The 14,420-nt window shown below is 32.5% G+C and overlaps 1 long non-coding RNA gene across 1 annotated transcript in view; it reads left to right on the top strand.

Moving 5' to 3' along the window:
• The window catches only part of LOC124436857, a 9,837-nt gene extending 8,922 nt beyond the window's left edge, over positions 1-915 (top strand). Inside the window, exon 3 of the long non-coding RNA XR_006945514.1 lies at positions 904-915. This is a non-coding gene — a long non-coding RNA (uncharacterized LOC124436857). The remainder of the gene's footprint in view (positions 1-903) is intronic.
• Positions 916-14,420: the final 13,505 nt, after the last annotated feature.

Here is a 14,420-nt window from a genome sequence, read left to right as displayed (position 1 = left end):
GTTCAGGAAGTAGAATTGACATACCATCGAAAACAACTAATTGATTACTGGTGGAAATAGTTGATCATGGGATATTTTAGAGAAGCGTCGGTAAAGGAAAAGGAAAGATGCAACAGCATTTCTCCGAATCCACAAAATTACTTTGAGTGATTTGGCACAACTTTGCATGCAATATGAAAACGATGTATGTTGGAAAAGAAGTTAAGAGAAGTAAGAATACAAGAAGAAGAAAACAATTTGCGAAACCAAGAAGCCATAAAGATCCTTTTAGACATCGCAAGAACATTGGCACGACAACAGCTAGCTTTCAGAGGGCTTAATGAAAAGCACGAGGGAAACTTTATCAAATATCAAATCTTGTTGCCAGGCATAACCCTAGACTTCAGTCATGGCTGTCAGAGAGAACATGAAACCTTATTCAGTAAAATACCTATTTCTACAAAATGAGTTTATTAGCTTTTGACTGAAGACGTAACGGCGAATCGCATCGTAAAGATATCGTTTCATCTGAAATATACTCAGTCATGGCCGACACGTCTCCTGACACTTCAAATGCGGACCGCCTCGTAGTGGCAGTGCGCTACGTTGACGAAAACAACGCCCAACGAGAGAATACTGGAGATGAAAGAAACAAGGAATACAAACAGGTGAAGGCCAAGCAAAGAGATTCTTGATTCCCTTAAATCACGATTACCTATTTGTCACGATGGGTTAGTATCATTTTACGACTACACAGCTTCAATGTCTGGGACTTTTATGGAGTTCATTTGCAGGAAATGGTTGGACGCAACATTCCATACATCCATGTCAGGCCATAGGTATGTGTCAAATGCACAGTATTAAACATTGCCGTATAAATTACTTAGACATTAACTATATCTTTTTAAATATTTTTAAGACTAGTCTCTGCGTTGAATAAATTTTCAATTATATGTTTTTAGATGAAACACTTTCAATGAGCATTGCTCAAACGCCTCTACATTTGTTGAGATGTATAGCTTGCTCGAAGAGCTGTATGTTTTTTTCAGCAGAAGTTGTAAACGAGATTCTATGTTGCAAGAACATATGGAAAATTGAAAATGCTCTTAAATTGCGCAATCTCTCAAAGACGAGATGGGTGTATAGAAGTGAATCAATTGAAGCGGTATGGAGATCTTTTGAAGCCATACGAAATGCCTTAGCGGAAATAGCAAAAATTGACAACAACTCATTAACCAGAACCAAAGCAACCTCGCTCTGTAAGAAAATGGTCAAATTTGAGTTTGTTTTGCAGTTATGTTTATGAGGGTTTATCATGAGAAAGACCAAGATCCTGACAGTACAGATGCAGAAGCCAGAGCTCAATATCATGATGGTCTTCAACTGATTGATGAAACTGTTAGATCACTGGAAAGAATACGGCACAATGAATCGGAATTGAATGACCAAATAGATGCGAGTGTTGAGTTTGCGAAGACTCTAAGCTCTAATCCCTAGGAAGAGTTTGCTAGAAAGAGTAATAAAAGATCAAGTAGACAGTTGGATGACAACCATGAGACTTTGGCAATTATGTCACTAAAAACTAACTATCGAAAGTGCATGATTGAGGTCCTCGATTCCCTCATCAGAGAATATAGAGATAACATAAAAAGTTGTTTGCAAAAAATAAAACCCTTAGCTGTTATCCTTCAGCCTCGACTGACTAAACCAAATTTTGAACAAGTTGAAAAGGTCACCGAACTTTTTCCTCCATCAATTAGCGTAGATTGTATGTCACTGTATGCAGAACTTGAGATTTTTTGTTAACTTTGTAAATGAGACAGAGAAAGAATGTAAGACAGTCCACGACGCCGGAAACACTGCTTTCAAAAATAAAGAAATTTTCCCAAACGTTTATAAATGTTACAAACTTCTGTTTACTGCTCCAGTAAGTGTGGCTGATATTGAAAGATCATTCAGCAAAATGAAAATTGTCAAGAACTATTTGCGCTCAAAATGAAAGGTGAAAGGCTGGAAGAACTCATTGTCCTCTCAACCGAGAAGGATTTAACAGATACAATTCATCTGGATGTAGTACTAAAATCTTGGGCAGCCAGAAAACCGTAAACTCAGATTAAAATTCAAGTAAAGCAACATCTCAAGACTACGTTGAGATGATTCTCACTTAAGACTCTTGATATGAGAACAAATATACATTGTTTTACTGTTATGTCCGAAACGGTTAAGGTTTGTATTTCAAAAACAGGTTTTGTAATAATGTATGTGTCAGAAACCTAATCTTCGATAATGTTTACTAATAAACAACGTATGCAATAATAGAAATGCTTATAATTTGCTAGCCATAATGATTTAAGGGGTTTTTGTGGGCGACGCCCTTTTGCAGGGCAAACTTTCTCCACACCCCCTCCCATTACTTCAAGTCTAGTTACGCCCCTGAGCATACCAACTGGACCAAAAATATGTGCAATCAAACCATTTGGCAATGCCACACCCTGGAACTTCAAAGAGTGAACTTTTATGGCCATTGTAAACAATTCGCTGATGTTTTGTTGGCCGTGAATTGGTCTGACTGTTCCATGAATAAAGCCAAAGCAATTTTCATAAGGTGCTCCTTTTTCATGGATGGCATTGGCATAAACCTGTATATTTCTGGGCTTAAAAGATCATGGTTCCATTCTGTAATTTTTTGCTTATGATAATTATAAATAAAGTCAATGATGGTATTTGCAATCATACACAACTCAGAAACTGGTCGCCCAAATCTGCCAATCATGTCTGAAAATCGACAAGGGTAAGCAAGACGATTTAAAAGAATGCATAGCCCTTCCAGTCCTGAACATGTTGCCCTTTGTGACACTTGACTATTTCAGGGATTCTAAGATTTTGTTGGAGGAAAATCAAATCTTTTGTTGGCTCGGAATTCTACTCTTACATTCATCCCACTTAGATTGTCTAAACAAAATGGCTCATATTTTTTGAATGGAAGCTCTGGGTTCCTTGATTTATATGCCTTGTACAATATGATCAATTCATATTCTGTAATATAACCTTCCTCAAAAGCACAAGACAAAAGTTTCTATGGTTTTAAACGAGTTCACTTTCTACCACTTTCTATTACGAACTTTGCTTAACTTTTTAAATATACGTGGAATGTCATGCTCGTCCCAGTCTCCGCGATGTCTCACGACGCCGTCCGGATGAAACGTAGTTTATTAGCTCTCTATTACCATTACCAGCGGCGTAACCACAGAATAGTGGCGTAACTGTATGAACTCAGTCAGTGGTTCAGGATGCAGAGCTACGGACATTCAAGCAATCAGGTTACAAGGGTTTCCCTGAACGGTGTTAACAAAGGACATCGGATTCAGATCACTGGTAATCTAAAATTGACGTGTTCACTGACATACACAGTTACTTTTATAATAAGAGATAGAGAGTTTTACCAGCGAACGATTGAGAGCAATTTAAAATTCAAATTGATTTAAATCTTTTTCAAAATTCAAAACAATAAATTATGTAGGTAACAATATTGATTTTTGAATTGCTTGTATTTAGGAAAATAATAAAAAATTATATTTCATCTTCGCTGTTTTCTAAAGGTCTAAGTAAACTCCAATAGCTACGCAGCAACATTCAACTGTGCCAGTAATAACAGCAATACAGGCATGGCGCCTAAGGAGGGGTGGGGAGACCCCCACTTTCTCCCGCCACTATATTAACCTTTATGTTTACCTTCTGTCTACCTTTATGTATACTTTGTGTTAAACTTTATGTCTCTTTTATGTTTGAATTCGTTCTGTTTTTGGGCTGTTGATGGTAGATATATATGACCAATATTCCCTTTAACCCCTAGTATATTGAAATTTAATAGAAACGACAAGAGCCACATTTCAAAAAACGACATGAACGACATTTCAAAAGTTCTTGCCATACAACAATAATATAGAAAGTCTTGCAAGATCATGCATGATGGAAGTTTATGCATGATCTTAGCAAGAAGTTTGTAGGATCATAGTAAGATCTTGGAACGATTATGAAAAGTCTTGTAAGATCTGTTGTTAGCATTTATTTATTTTAGCTTAATTTGAGGCAAAGTAAGACCCAGTAACTTTAGTAAATATAAGACCTCCCCAGGCTCAATTTCCCCTCCCTGTATTATTTTAATCTTCCCGCTCGTAAGTTACAGACTTTTGTGCTTGGATTATAAATCATGACCCATCTCATTTCCAAATACAAAATGAATGAACCATTACCAGTAAGACAATGCGAAAGTTTCCTAGAATTCGTTTGTACGCAATTCACTGTAAAATGGAAATTTATTGCATGATACTACTTCACAAAGCTGCTTACACATTACTAAAACTTACTTACACTGTGTTATAAAATATAAATTTTTCATCCTTACCGTTGACTTATTGAACCATTCTTAAATTACAATTAACAGATGGAGGAAGTTTCTCTCTAATTCCATTGAAATAGGAAACTGTAAATTGCAAATGAGATACCATGCATCTGAAATTTCAAACCCTTCCCACAACAAACGTAAAATTCTATACACTAGGTATGTTGTATCCACTGATCTGATAATATCAGTGGTTGTATCAGCCAATAGCATTGTCAAAATGATTTAAATCTCTTTTACCATTTTTCTATGTAGTGGCCACACATTTTTGCCATTATAAGACATCAATTTTAAGTCATAAATTTGGTTATAGATAAAAAGAGATTGGTAGATGGAAACATAAACTGAAAGTAGTTTCGGCTTTTTTATGCAGAGGTGAAACATCATTAATGCTATTGCCTTACTATAGTATAAAGACGACAAAGTTGACCAAGAACATATGCATTTTGAAACTTCTTTGAATGTAAATGAGAAAAGCCAACTGGAATGTGGTACTCTTTTCATTGCTATTCAAAGTACGGTATTCACTATTCAAAGCATGGTATACAGAATTGAGAAGACCATGAGCAGTCTTTTGTCAAAGCCTAATCATTTTCAAAAGAAATCAGAAGGGCATTACTAAATATGATGTGGTCTAAATCTTTATTTTATACTTTCATGAAAGACAGCTCCAACACATCGATGAAATTATAATCATGATATATCACTTACAAAAAGCATTGAGGATTTAATGTTCGTTCATAATGATCAATCTATATGTATATATATATACATGCTGTCCCACTGATATTATAATATGGCTTAACTTGCGTTTTAAAACTTAATCTTTGGTATTGTTTATGAGCACATTGAAATAAATTGGCAAACATTATATTTTTGGTTTGGGACAGTATTTTGCTTTTGTTTCCAAAGTTGTAAATGATGTTATTGTTCTTATCATTTTTCGTTTTTCTGGCTCTTAGCTAATTTTCCAGTAAAGTGAAACTCAAGACATCATTATTACTATAACAACTAAGACACCTTGACATTTAAATATAGTTGCTATCAATTTACTGAGAATACTCAAATAAGAAAATCTTTGTTTAAAACTCGGAAATAATGTAATTAGAATCTTTAATATTATTACTTAGCTAATACATTCATCAACTGCTTGACAAAGAAGCATTCATCTGCCTCAATTTCAAAATTTTTGGTTTTAACTTGTCTTTATTCCAACAATTTTGTTGTGCTTCAAACGTGATATTCATTTATGATATTCATGATCAGCATTCATTTAATTTACGTCGATAAATGTACAAATAATGTTTTATACAATGTGAACCAGTTAAAGCGTAAAATACCTTTATATCGTCGAAGGCAGCCTCTGGTTAAATTTTAAGTTAAACGTTAACCTCCGACAAATTTAGGTATGAAAGTTTCACAAGGTAAATTCTGTAATAAATATCACATTCTATATTTAATTTAATTTTAAGGATGAATCTAAAGGGTAGGTCAAAAACAATACAAGCGACTCATCGTCAATAGCACAATTAGTAAGTAGTTTATAAAGAATATTAACTAAAATTCTACCAATAGGATGAACTGTGGAGAGTTTTGAATTTGAAGTATATTTACAGCAGTGTATTCTTACCTACCCTGCATCTAATAATGGTTCAAAAGTAGTTCATTTTCATCAATCCAGTTGCCAAAATGAAAAATCTTCTTTTAACTTATGTGCATTGGATCTAGACAAATCCATCAGGCATTGAATTTTGTGGTCAAATCAGAATGAGGTTTTGCATTCTTGCAAACTAAATCAGAAAACAACCCGTTTTATATTAGCTATTTATAAACTTCGCCTTTCCCATTCTTTGAGTATGTACGTGCATGCATGGACACATCAAGTACCGTGAAAAAAGATGGTGAGGTCAATGTATGGTAATTGTAAGTTAAACATAATACAGCTAAAAAGTTCTATTGAATAAACGTTTTTCTTCTTTTTCAACTCAACAGCTGTTTTTAAAACAAAAAAAGAACAAACAAAAAGAGCTTTTCATAATTTCTTAAACGCAATATATATATCAGGCATTTCAAGTAAACGACAATTTTTTCAAAGTAAACATGTTTTGGCATGCTTATGCCATCTTCAGTACAAGGAATGATTATGATATCTATTTACAGTTTTATTTATATTAAGTGAAAGTGTATGGAATTACTAGATGATGGAATTATTTACAAGTTAAATATCGTGCTGATGTGATGTATTTGTTTATTGAGGTTTGGTTTTTTTTATGTAGAGAGCTTTCTTGAGTTTCAAGGAGAAAGAAGAGTTAGCGGTGTCTAGGACGTGAATACAAGAATAATTGTATTTTGTATTATATTTTGCTAAAACAAACTCACACAAAACTCACACATTTACCAACACCTTCACACTTTCCCACAATATAAAAAATACAATCATTCTTGTTTTTGCAACCTAGACTCCGCTTACTCTTCTATCTCTTTGAAACTCAAGGAAGGCTGTACATAAAAAAATCAAACCGAACCTAAAAGAGCTTTAATTTTAAATACTCCTATCTCTCTAGATATCTTTAACTTTCATTTACATATCTTCATAAATGAACTGCCTTAAAATTGACAGAGTAATCTTCACTTGTTTAAAGTAAGGAAAATTGTGATACTCTTACAGTTATATTGAGCTCAATAGTGAACTGAAATTTTCTGCAATCAAATGAAATCATCCCTTCCTCCAAGCTGCAGTTTTGAACAAGATCACTGACGCAAGAAATAACAAACTGTTTAGAAAAGGTTTCATCTAAGGCGACGTCACTAGTTATAAGCCAGGTCATTTTCCTATTTGTTGTGTACATGCATTGCCTCGTCAATAAAGGTGAAGATCGGCTAAGATCGTGCACATAAATATTTTTAATAGTTCTAAAGATAGCAAATACCATAGTGAATGGTAAAAGTAATATAATAAGTTGATATTTCTTAAAAGAACTGTTTTAAGTAAAGAGCACCAACCCAATAGTTCTAAATTAGAATTTCAATTTACTATATGGAAAAATACTCGGCAACTACGTATTTTGAAGTTAGAAAATGCAAAAAATGGTGTTATGAATAAATGGGAAGACACACCTCTCATTCCCCTGGCTACCACTTGAATTGCAATGTTGTTTATTTAATGTTATAAGATACTCGGGATAACACTGGTTATCTTGGAAGATGACGAATAAGGTGGGATCGTTTTGATTATGTACTACAGAATCATAAAGGAGACCTGGATTGTTCATAAAACTTGTATTTTCCGTACTTGTTAAAGTTTGCTATCTTCCAAACGAAATATAGTATGCATAATCTTATTTAGACCGTATTCGATATTTCATGACGCTTAATAGCCATGTTTTTAATTGCATTATTCTCATTCAGGCTACCCACATGTATGCTCCGCGTACCTATTTTTAAATTATTAAATTTCAAATTTCAATGTTGTCGAAGCCTCGAGGGCAAGTCGGTTCTACTGTGATTCTGGTTTTACAAAGAAAAGTGTGAAATACGCATTTGTGCTTGCAAAAGCAGTAAAAGAGTGCTTTGTAAGAAATTTTATCCAAGATAGCAGCATCCTGACAAATTGCAAGGAGAAAGGGATGATACATTTCACAGCAACATACAAAGAAAGCAACGAAAGGCCGTTGAAAAGCCAATTTCGAATTGCAGTTGCTTCTGTTAAAGGTACGATGTTGTGTTATGTGTACCTTCAATCGCGTTATAAATTCATGTCAGTTAATTGTAAGGAATTTGTCTTTCATCAGATGTCAGACATAATTGATATCATTTATGAACTTAAAACCTCGTCCTCACTCATGACATAAATGATAAATACAAGATTATCATAAAAGTCTTTATTCATTGTTTACATGCTAGTGTTTATTGAAGGTAGGACACGTAGATGCTTGTGTTTATAAGTACGTTTATGCTGCAAATTCATAAGATAAATATTTCAGATAAATATCGTAAGATAAGCCACCAAAGTGCATTAGTAAGCGTGTGAGAGTGACTTTCTTTCTCATGATAAGAATAGTCAATTTTATGAACTAACTGAAGATAGAAAAATGCTTAGGTGCTGACAATTCTGGTCAAAGTGGCTGTAAAAGAATTACATTAGTAATATCTCCCTTGAGTTTTGATACTTGTATTGATATTGTAGGCTCTTTTAAGTAAATAGTTGTCCTTATTGGGTTATTTTTATTTACTTTAACACACTGTAGCTTTAAATTCACAAAGCACAACACATGTCCTGCTCTTTTTTACCAGTTTTTTGTCCTTCAAAATGTTTCCCTAAAAACATTGACTTTGGTAAACCTTACCTCCGTACCAAACACAACAGCCTCAAAAAACCCAGGTATAACTTCAAGGTCTGACATGAACATCATTTGATAAACTTAACACAACGACAGATGTTATGGGGGAAGGTGCCGAATGCCAGACTAACCTGATGATATTAAGAAAAATGTGGAGTAAGTACTATAATTATTATGTATAAACTATGTTTCTCATTCTTGTCCACTTTTCAATAGAAATCAGGTCATATGTGTTTGGATTTCAACACATATGACCTGTTAAAACGTCATGGATCTAGAATACTTACGTCCATGCATTTGCAAATGATGTGCCTAGTAGCTAGGTGGATTCAACAATCAACATCATAAAAATTATTTTAGATATGTGTTCAAAACATTGAGTAATTATGTTGTCCTTCGTTTTTCATTACTCAATGTTTACACCTACTGTTATTCAATCTTGTGCGTATTTAATAACATGAATTTTATTATTAGAGTATATGAGCCTCCTGTTACCTGGAACTGAGAAAGATGCAATAATGAATGCAATATACTGGAAGTAAAAGATCAAAATATAGACTTTAGTACCAATTTTTGTTAGTATTATTTTTTTCTTCAAACTGTATGGCTTATTTTGCATGCCCTTACCTGTATTTGTGTATATATTTATTTTTACTGTTATACAATGTATTTATATTTTTAAATATTGGTATTCATTGTATAAAACCCTCCCTGTTCTTCGTAACCTTTTATTTTTAAACAGGTATTAAAGACCTAAATATGTTGGGGCTAAAATTCTACTTGAACAAGCTATTAGCATATGTAAAATTTGTTTTGAAAAACATTTCTCCCTGTGAAAAATCATCAATCGGTTATATGATAAATAAAACAGTATCTTGCTTAAAGATTATTTTTCTTTCAGCTGATTTTTCTAGCTTAGAAAAAAATCTTGTCGTAGCTACAAAGATTTTCTTCTGCATTTAATCCAATTTCAAGATCAATTTCTTGAAAGTATTTTATTTCTCTTATGATTAATTTTCTTGCTCAGTACATTGTTTTAAGAAATCTAATAAGATAATTTTCCTATGGAAAGGACAAGATAATATTTGTTATTTTAAGAAAAAATTTACTTAAGATACATTTTCTTGCTTAGAAAATTTTCTTGTTTTGAGAAAGTTACTAAGATAATTTTCTTATGGAAGGAACAAGATAATAATTCTTGTTTTAAGGAAAAATTTACTTAAGATAAATTTTCTTCCATAGAACATTTTCTTGTTTTATAAAATTTAGTAAGATAATTTCCTTATAGAAGGAAAAAGAAAATATTTCTTGTTTTAAGGAAAAATTTACTTAAAATAAGTTTTCTTGCTTAAAACATTTTCTTGTCTTAAGAAAGTTAGTATGATAATTTTCTTATAGAAGGAACAAGAGAATATTTCTTGTTTTAAGGAAAATGTACTTAAAACTAGTGTTTTTTCCTTGAAATAAGATTTGAGGAATTTGCAGTATCCTGGATGAAGTTCAACATTAAACTCTTCGTCTTCCATACCAATATCATCTGCAGGATCAAAATACAACTCAGTTTCGAGTCCATTATTTGATCAGGAGTAGCTTCTCTCCACTAAAATTTTACAAGCTAGTTTAGAAAACTGGTTGGAGATGTTGAAAGTCTCACTACAGCATTGCCGACACGTTAAATAAACGCAGTTTTTATTTGCCATGGCTAAATACACATGATGAACATAAAATATTCTTGTGTTGAAATATTGATAAAATTAAACCAAAATAAGACGTAAGACAGTGGCAAAGTGAATGGTTTGAACCGGGAGTATCGTTACATCTATAAATACAATCTACATTCACAATCAAAAACAGTACTAAAGCTGGGAATTTGAACAATTATTTAACAGTAAAAAAGAAACAACATATGTAAACAGACACTTACGATATTATCCACATTGTCGTTGTTTTCGAGGACAATTATTGATTGTACCATGAATTTGTGTTTGTAGTTCTCTTTTACATCGAAGTCAAAAGGCTGTAGCATTACTAGAAAATAAAATCTCACCATCATTCACAAGAAAAAGAGATGACAGATATAGAATGCCATGTAATAACCCCAAAGGTTACTTCTATCATTTTAACAGTAAACACCCCAAATAGAAAAGCATACGATCTTAAAAATAACATCAGCGTTTTAGAAAGAAGACGGGAAATACAATAGAAAATAACTGGCTACGTAAATATCGCAATAGAGTTATGTTTGAGTTGCTTTTGTTTAGCTAAGTGCCTGAATCAGTTATGGCTTTGAAGCAATGACAATCACGAGAATTCAAAAGGTTGTACAGAAAAGTTTCTTCGACTAATGTGTTTCATCGTGCTCATAAACAAAGAGAAGATTAAGGATTTTCTAAGGAATTGACATGTCTAGCCTTTGTTCAGTTTATTTCATGAATATGAAAACGAAAAGTTACCCTATGTTAGTTTACCACGATTGATAGAAAAGCAAAAGATGAGGAATGTATATAAGATTAGAAAAAAGGCTGTAACACCTACTACTTTTGCTTGGGTGGAAGAAGTATATACTCTTACTACTAAACTAAGAAGCAAGAAGTACATTTTTTCAATCAAGGTTCAAGTGTCACTGCAATGAGTTAAATAGTTTAAACAAAAACGATCTGCCTGTCACTGGAAAAATCTTGTCTATATACTATTTTCCATAGATATGTTTTGCAAACTGTTCAGTTTTTTTATGCAACCAGCATACTTAATTTACACAAGAATAAACCTCAATGTTTCAATTATTAAATCAAATTCGTCAGAATATATTCTCTATTTAAAGCTTCACACAGCTTTTGAAAAATTCTATTTATACTTTTGTTTTTAATGTATACATATCTTCAATGATACCTCTTTCAAATTGCTTCTCATTTTTTACATTTCAATAGTAATAACTTTTTACATATACAATATTTTAGCAGGTTTCTCCTGTCAGCTTAAAATGGCTGTTATCAATAGTTTATTGTGATAACTTTTGTCTGAGACAGTAGCAACTGAACCAGTCTGTATTTTTATTATGATTGCGTAATTCTTTTAGCAAAAATTATCATTAATTTCTTTGGCACAAGTTCTACTTGCTTTATCTTAATTGCATGTTACATTGTCTTGTAGGATATCTGACCCTTTCTCGCATATTGTTGTTCAAGGTTATGAGAAGCACCACCTTCTGTACATCGTACCAGTAAATCTATTGATCCCTCGTGATGATTAACAATATATATTTAGAAATAAATTATAACATACCAGTTACAGACACCTTGCCACGTGGCTCAACTATCCCACAGTTTGGTCGTACACAGTACTTTTTGGAGCTGTCTTCACTTTAAAACATACTCTTTTTCAGTTGGATTTCGAAGTACTATGTTACAGTTGACAGCTTTATTAAATGGACCTTAAAAATAAAAAAAAATTTAAGGTAATGAAGTGCTGCTCACATGGAGATATCTAAATGGAATACAGCATTTGATGGATAAAGCATTGAAACACAAAAGTCATATAAATACAAGAGAACACACAAATTACCGTTACAAATTATAAAAATACATGATAGATTAAAATTCTGTCTACTTCTAATTAAGAATTACTTAAATTAGACTTCAATAAAACAGTCAAAATGATTCTGCTTGGAAAGTTCTTTGATAACAATTCATAAAACTACTGTTTTCAAGCCTAAAATTGCATCAAACTCATGTTTTCAAGAATTAGACAAAAGTAAGTAGAAAAGCAGTAAGCATTCCCTGTTTGCATAAGCCGTAAGGCAGTTTCTATTCTGCCTAAAGAATGAGAAAATGGGCTCATATATTGCTTTACTTCACAAACATATGTGTCATCTAAAACATTGCAAACAACTTTCAAAGGTGTCGTTCAAATTTCATGCCAGTTATTACAGAATAACTGCAAATATATGAGCTGTTCTGCAATCTGTTTGGTCAAATTTCATTGAAATGTGAAGCTCATATGCAATTGTAGCAAAGTTAAAAGTTTGAGTACAATGTTATGTGTGATAAAAGTAGAATAGAATTTAAAATACCGCTTCTAAATACGTAATACTAATTTACTTTATCTATATAAGTAATAATTTACTTTGTATTTAAAGCTCGGAAATAGTCAAGTGTACACTAAAATCAAATTCCTACGAGTTTATAAGCTATTTTATTAAAATATTGAAAAACAGTTTTTAGCTAAGTCATGCACTTGACTTGCAAAAGCCATTCTTCCTCCTCATTAGGTGCTTGGTTCAAATTGGCGTATGTTAGATAATACCATTTGTTACAAATTGCTACCACAGATTACATCAGCACTTCTTTATTCTAAACAATATTTTAGAAACCAGCAGCAAAAACGCCCATTGGAGATTTTGCTGACAAATCATGAATATACATTTTAATAATTAATTATGTGAATATAAATTTTAACCAAAAAGATCGACATACCTTTAAAATGAAGCTCGTCCGCTGGATATATCTGTAAAATTTGTTCCTTTGTGTCAGTGTAATTCACTGATCCTGGATAAAGTTCAACATTAAACTCTTCGTCTTTCATAATAATATCATCAGCAGGATCAAAAATACAATTCAGTTTCAAATCCATTATTTGATCAGGATTAGCTTTTCTCCACTAAAATTTCACAAGCTAGTTTAGAATAACTGGTTGAAGATGTTAAAAGTCTCACTATAGCATTGCCGACATGTTAAATAAACGCAGTTTTTTATTTTCCACGGTTAACTACACATGAGGAACATAAAATGTTCTTGTGCTGAAATATTGATAAAATTAAACCAAAATGTGACGTAAGACAGTGGCAAAGTTTGAACCAGGAGTATCGTTACATCTATAAATACAATCTACATTCACAATCAAATACAGTACTAAAGCTGGGAATTCGAACAATTGTTTAACAGTAAAAAAGAAACAACATATGTAAACAGACACTTACGATATTATCCACATTGTCGTTGTTTTCGAGGACAATTATTGATTGTACCATGAATTTGTGTTTGTAGTTCTCTTTCACATCGAAGTCAAAAGGCTGTAGCATAACTAGAAAATAAAAACTCACCATCATTCACAAGAAAAAATAAATGACAGATATAGAATGCCATGTTTAATAACCCAAAATAAGTTCTATCCTTTTAATTGTAAGAACCCCAAATAGAAATGCATAGGATCTTAAAATAGCATCAGCGTTTTAGAAAGAAGACGGGAAATTTAATAGAAAATAACTGGCTACGTAAATATCGCAATAGAGTTATGTTTGAGTTGCTTTTGTTTAGATAAGTGCCTGAATCAGTTTTACGCTTTGAATCGATGAACACCACGAGATATCAAAGGTTGTACAGAAAAGTATGTATATTTTTTCGTTTATTTACAATTATCATCAAACCCATGGAATTTTCGTTATTATAACTCCAAAATTACGTTTTCATCAATTCTGGGTTATTTAAACATCTATATTAACCAGAGACTCGGAAATTTGGGAAGAATTGAAAATAAAGCAAAGCAGAGAGGCAGTTTAACTAAAAATTCTCTGTGAAAACTTTGTTGGATCATACAATTGTCACTTATCGGTTAAAGCGTTTTCTCCTGGTCTTTGTATTTAAAATGGTTTTAAAGTTCCCTTAGTGCAACAGACGAAACATGTTCCCGATTGATAGAAATAC

This window comes from Xenia sp. Carnegie-2017, unplaced genomic scaffold (genome assembly GCF_021976095.1).
Source record: "Xenia sp. Carnegie-2017 unplaced genomic scaffold, XeniaSp_v1 HiC_scaffold_16, whole genome shotgun sequence".
Lineage (NCBI taxonomy): Eukaryota > Metazoa > Cnidaria > Anthozoa > Malacalcyonacea > Xeniidae > Xenia > Xenia sp. Carnegie-2017.
The sequence above is the reverse complement of the archived record's forward strand: the minus strand, read 5'-3'. Positions and strand labels throughout refer to the sequence as shown.